Source organism: Rattus norvegicus, chromosome 13 (assembly GCF_036323735.1).
Source record: "Rattus norvegicus strain BN/NHsdMcwi chromosome 13, GRCr8, whole genome shotgun sequence".
Lineage (NCBI taxonomy): Eukaryota > Metazoa > Chordata > Mammalia > Rodentia > Muridae > Rattus > Rattus norvegicus.
This window is the reverse complement of record NC_086031.1, coordinates 87779152-87785681: the sequence shown is the minus strand read 5'-3', so window position 1 is coordinate 87785681 and position 6530 is coordinate 87779152. Positions and strand designations below refer to the sequence as shown.

Sequence of the window (6530 nt, the reverse complement as noted above, 5' to 3'; positions counted from 1 at the left end):
ATAGTTAGCACGCACACCCCTTCAGCGTACTAAAGACAAATTGTTTTCCTCATCCTTCACTCTCCTGTTCCCATTGGCCATTTTATACACCATGGGATAAATATACGCCACCTGATGAGTTTTGTTGTGCTTACATTGTATCCACTGGTGGAAGGAATGTGAAATGAACCGTAAGAAACTACAGAATTAGTAGAGCCTAAATGCTGGTAAATAAATAGATCCAACGTTGGTTTGTTCCCAACCCGTCCATGCAGTAGAAACACCTGCATTATGAAGGGGTATGACCTCAGATGATGCTATAACTTGGACACTAAGTGCCCTCAAATGTCGTGTGCTAAAGATTGGATTCTTGGATCTGTTAGGAAAAGCACTATAAACTTCCAAGAAGGAGAAAATCCTTACATCTCTGAGAAGGTGCTGTTAAGGAGGACTTTTGCACCTGAGCCGCTTTCTTTTGCCATTTCCTGTCTCGTGAGACGGGAAACTTAGCTTTGCCACTGTGCTCCCAACCATGGTGTGTCTCCTTCACCCAGTGCTCAGAGCAATAGGGGGAATCACTCAGTTATGGACAGGAAGATCCAAAACTGTAATGAGAAACCATCTTTTCTCCTTTAATCGTCTGTGGTATTTTGTTGCAGTAATCAGGGGTAGACTGATTCCAAGATCTAGGGGTGGCTGGAACTTCACCTGGAGAACAGGCATAGCAGGAATTGAAGGTTCTGAGTCACCTTAGTGACAAGGATATGAAGAGAAAGCACCGAGATTCAGCTGCTTAGGACTGAAGCACCACCACCCCACTAGTCAACAAATGATCCACTCAATTCTCTGAGATACTTCAGCGTCCTTTTTTTTCCTCCTAATTCCTAGGTTTTCAGAGTCATTTATATTTTACATGAGCTTGCGGGTTTGTTTCTAATGTAATAACTGGCACAAAAATAATAAGATTCCAATCCAATTTTCAATACGACTCTTTTATGGAATGTTACGAGCTAAGTCTAGAATGCATCTAGAATCTAAATGCACAAGCGCAACCAAGAAGGCGTAAAAAGGGGTGAAATAAGGATGGGAAAGGAGCTCTGACAAATATCAAAGAGTTCTCTAAAGCGCCAGTAAAGTTTGATATGGAAATGGTAGTGTACCAAGAGATGAAAGAAAGAAAAGGTTCCAGAAGACACATTTACATGCAAATTCACATCATAAAGGTAAAATTTCAAATAAGCAAAAAGAGCGTTTAGTTAGTAGCACCCGAATTTCTTGCTATAGTTACCAATACATGTTAATTGTGAAACTTCATGAGTTTTTATACACATTTTTAGGCAGACACACACTGAGCATTGGTCGTGCAAACCCTCCTCTACCTTTCCCAGACCCCTGTCATCCCTGTACCCAATCATTCTGCCTCTACGTTCAGATTACACTTGCACCCAGATCAAATTATGGATGACCTTATTGGAGCTTATGGTTCTAGAGCTTGATCGCTCATGATAGTAGAGTGAAGGTTACAGTGACAGGAGCAGGAAGCTGAGGTCTCACCTCTTAAACCACAAGCACAAAGTAGAGAGGATGAACTAGTAATGGCCTGAGTCTAAAGTCTCAAAGACTGCCTCAGTGACAAGCTTCTAACAAAGCCCCCCAAGCCTCCCCAAACAGCACCACTAACTGGGGACCAAGTATTCAAAAGTCAGAGTCTACAGGGAACATACCATTTAAAGTTGAAATAAAGTATTATGATGTTTCCCACTTTGGTCTCTTTAAGAATAGATGACTTGGGGTCTTTTGTGCTTGCATGTGATTTGTCTTTTTCCCCCTAGGATATTTTGGTAGAAATTGCATTGAATCTGTAGATCCATTTGGAATTTAAAAATTTTAACAAATTAATTGCCAATCCATGAACATGAGATGTCCTTCCACCTTCTGATATTTTCTTTCTTCAGTAATTTGAAATCCTCTTTATAGACGTCTTTAACATCCTTCCTTGGGATTAATTCTGAGTATTTTATTTTCTTATTGCTCTTACATAAAAGGTTACTTTCCTATTTTCTTTCTCAAGTGAATTTATTAGTGGCGCATACCAGGCTTCTGAGTTTTATATGTTGATTTTGAACCCACTGGCCCTGGCATTAGCTTCTGAAACCTCAAAGCTCACCCCCTCCCAACCACCCACGTCCTCCAATAAGGCCACACATACTCACTCCAACAAAGTCACAAATCCTAGTCCTTTCAAATCATGCCACGCCCTGTTAGCCCATGTAGACCGTTTTCATTCAAACCATCACATGTGAATGTGTGTGTGTGGACATGACAACTTTTTTTCACTTTGATCCCTGTATGATGCAGTGTATCAGCTCCTTATTAACAAATTACATTATTCGATTTCATGGGTGACTTAGAGATGTTTTTAAGCAGATGTGGGGGGAATGCACCTAGGTTATATGCAAATATGCCAATGCATGTAAGGGATTTGAACACTCATCAGTTTGAGTGCCTGTAGAGTGGTCCTGAGGTTCACTGATTTCTTATGTACACAAAGGATCAACTTCAAGCAATAGTAAAATGTCGGACACATAACATATACATTAACTATAATCAAAGGCACCCTTAAAGACCAAGAGTGATAAATTGGAACAGCTGGAGTGGAACATGGGCACAATGAGCTATTTAAGATCCCACAGTGTCACTGCCAGTGAATGAACCTTACAGAATCTCTGTTAATAGGAAAATCCTGGTCTGGGAGAGAAGCTTGTAGAAGGAAAACACATGAAAACAGCAGTCTAGGTAGGGGCTCTTGTGAGACAGGAAAGGCTGGTGCTTGCAAACACAACGGGAGCATGGGAGCAGTAACGTGGATGTGATGGACTTTATAAGAGAAAAGAAACCTGCAAAGGAAATAAATAACCCACAAATTCAGACGAGGGCTATGAGCCAGGAACATGGCTGTGGCCATGAAAAGAAAATGATTTTTTTAAGGAGTGAATCAAGAAAAGCGAGTGTAGAGTGAAGAAAATGCTAAGAAACCACTAGAAGGTTGATGGAAAAGCTAGGTCATGAGTGTGAGCACTCTGACCTGGCTAGGGCTACCCAGTACAAGGGCTGCAGATGGGAGAGCTTCACCAGAAATTCATTTCCTCCCAGACACGGAGGGTGGACGTCTGTGATCCTCTCAACAGGATTTTCTGGCTCTATCCTTGGCCTCTAGATGGTCATTTTGTGTCCCTGCATACTCTTCCCTCTGCATGCTCCCGGGTCTCCTCACAAGGAGTTAGACTGTGTTAGTACCCACTGACATGACTTTTCTAACTCCTAAAGCTCTTTTATTGGGTTGCTCACAATTTAGAACACCAGTTTGTGGGTCTGTATCCCATTTGTCAGGGAGAACCGAGTTGGCAGGTAGCCCTGAAACTGAGCTTTGGTCTCCCATAAAATCTGAGTCCACGGTTTTCTGATCAGCTTTGCGCTGCTCTGTAATCTTGTATTTCTCCTTCTCTGTGTGGAAGATCTCACACTCCTGGTGCCTGAGCTGACGCAGCTGCTTCTTCTTGAAGCATCAATCAGGTGTTTGGGGATTTTAATCTTGTGGACATCAACTTTTGTAGAGGTGGTAATGACAAACTTCTGGTGTGTTCTGTGCAGAGGACCTTGGTTGAGGCAATGGCTCCAGTCACAAATAGCAAGCCACTATCCCACTGCTTCTGGGAAACCACTCTCTTGCCCCTGTGGTGCCCAGTGAGGATGATCAGGACAGTCCCAGGAATGATGAACTAAGGTCATATGCTAAGGTAATTGGGGTAATACATGAAATGTAAATTTGGGGCAGAGAGACCCAACTCAGCCTATGGGAACCTCCTTATGGTTTCAGATCTGCTTTCAGAATATTCCATTTTCCTCTTCTCACTATACTTTTAATGACCCTCTTACTAATCTAACAGGACTCAGTTTACACTCAATGTCAATAGGGATGTCTTTCCTAACCTGCATAACCTAATCAAAATTGAATTCTCTATTCTAGTTTCTCATATTATCTGTAGTTTCCTGCTTTTTATCTCTTGTTTAAGTATTACATTTTTATTTACTGATTTTCTATGTGTGTGCCTATGTGTGTGAACATGTGCTAAGGTACTATACATTTGAATGTGTTTTATGTATCTATTGAGTGATGACATATATATATTTACATGTCTGTGATAGTTGATGTTTGAATGTTTTCCTGCCCGTGTGTGTGTTGCATATATACACATATGCACATGAGTTTGAATGTGTATGCCTATATAGGTATGTGGATGTCTGCATTTTGATATGCATATATGCATATGTGTATGAATGTATGTACACTAGACAAGTTTTTAAGTGTGAGCATGCATGGGAATGTACATGTTTGCACATATATATCATTTGTGAGTATTGAGAGTGTGTATGTGTGTATAAAAGTATGTGAATACATAGTTTCACATGTGAATGTTCTGTGTAAGTACACAGGTGTGTTTACACATATCGTGAGTATTTGTGTGCTTGTGTCTATGGAGGTCTATGTGTGAGTATGTGCTACTATGTGGACGTTTTGAGTAAGGGTATATGATTGTGTGTATGCACGACTGTATGTATATATGAGTACATGTATGAATATGATCACGTATGAGTGCTCTTCTGTGCATGTGTGTGAGAATATATGTATGTGATAACATCAATGTGTTTGCATGATTCTGTATGAGTGTGGATTGTGAAGGTGGGGTATAACTATGAGTGAGTGAGTGTGTGTGTGTGTGTGTGCGCACATGCAAATGTATTTTTTCCTCCATCTTTATTAACTTGGTATTTCTTATTTACATTTCAAGTGTTAATCTCTTTCCCAGTTTCTGGACCAACATCCCCCTAACCCCTCCCCCTGTAAATGTATTTTTAAATGTCAGTGCGTATATCTGTACATATGGGCAAGTGTGTGTTTGTGTTCACATTTGTGAGTGTACCTACATGACATGTAGGCAGGCATGTGTGCATGTGAATGTGCATGCGTGCGTGTGTGAGTGTAGATGGCTGTGAGCACTTGTATGTGCATGTGTATGTATGTGAGTGTGTGTTTTGTGACTGTGGGCATATGTAAATGTACAAGTGCGACTGTGTGAGTGTGTACATAAGAGCATTCATGGGCATGCATATGCAAGTATGAGTAAATATGTGTTTATAGGTGAGGCTGCATGCATGTGTACGTGTTATGTGATGATTGTATATGGGTATTTTTATGTATAGGCATCCGTGAGTGTGTGAGTTGCATGTGTGGTTGGGTATGTGCACATGTGTATACATGTACATGTGTCTCTCTGTGTGTGCTTTTTTGCTATAAATACATTCATGTATAAAATATTTTATAACAAGTCTATCTATAAAAGGCTGGAGGGATGGCTGATTCATTAAAAGCACTGACTGCTCTTCCAGAGGACCTAAGTTTGATTTCCAGCACCCACAAAGCTGCTAATAACCATCTGTACCTCACGTTCCAAAGGATCTGACACCTTCTTCTGCCTCACACACATGGTGAGCAGACATACATGCAGGCAAAACACATAAGCCTGAAATAAAAATAAGCAAATAAATACAAAAACATAAATGAGTCTATGTATACCTAAATTTTAACTGTCGCGGTGGTGGTTAAACTATTTTTGCTGTGTTTATAGCAAAAGGAAATTTAAACTGATATTGAAACAGTTTTCAAGGTGGCAGGCTCAAGTTTTCACCTCCACCTTCTGATTTTTGCATTAATAAGAAGAGGTGAAAACCACCACAATGATCCAACATTTTATTTAATCCTGATTTTGTAAAATCCAGTTGAAAGTGTGGGGCTACGGAGATGGCCCCATCAGTTAAGTGCCTGCCTCACAGCATGAAAGCTTTAATTCAGGTCCCCAGCAGCCACATAAAAAGTCAGGCACACATAAAAGACAAACACGAAGCTCAGTACACACTAGTACCCATGCACAGAGAAAGGATGGTAATGGTAGGAGGGCCTGGGATTTAATGAAAGGCTATGACATGCTCAAGCAATACAGCATAACATTTCACTCATTAAAAATGATTCCGGAGATGTAAGCCCGGCTGATTGAAATGCAATGCTACAAAATATACACGTCAAGCAATGAGTTAGACACAACCACAAAATCAAGAGGTGAGCTCTAATACTGAGCCTTAAAATCTACTCAGAAGAGAAAAACTGAAAGCACAGAGAAAGAGCTGACAGCCATCCACAATGCCCACGACAAAGAAGCAGAGTCACCCAGAGAGCTTAGGTCCCAGGAACACCCAGCAGACCATGTTGCCTTCAGTTGCAATAAAAAGATAAGATGAGACCAACTCTAACAAGTGAGTCCAAGGGAGACACCAGTACCACCAAACGCTGCCACTGGTCACAGATGACTACATTGAGGAGGCTCACAGCCTTAAACTGTGATGTTAGATTTTATTCCTTCCCGAGGATCTAGAATCTACAACTGTCTTAGTGATCGGGATCCCAGAGAATGAGATTTCTGAATCACACTGAGAGA

The 6530-nt window shown here is 40.9% G+C and overlaps 1 pseudogene; it reads right to left on the bottom strand.

Annotated features, from left to right (window-relative positions):
- Positions 1–3330: 3330 nt before the first annotated feature.
- Positions 3331–5525, bottom strand: LOC108352621 (60S ribosomal protein L6 pseudogene; annotated as a pseudogene).
- Positions 5526–6530: the final 1005 nt, after the last annotated feature.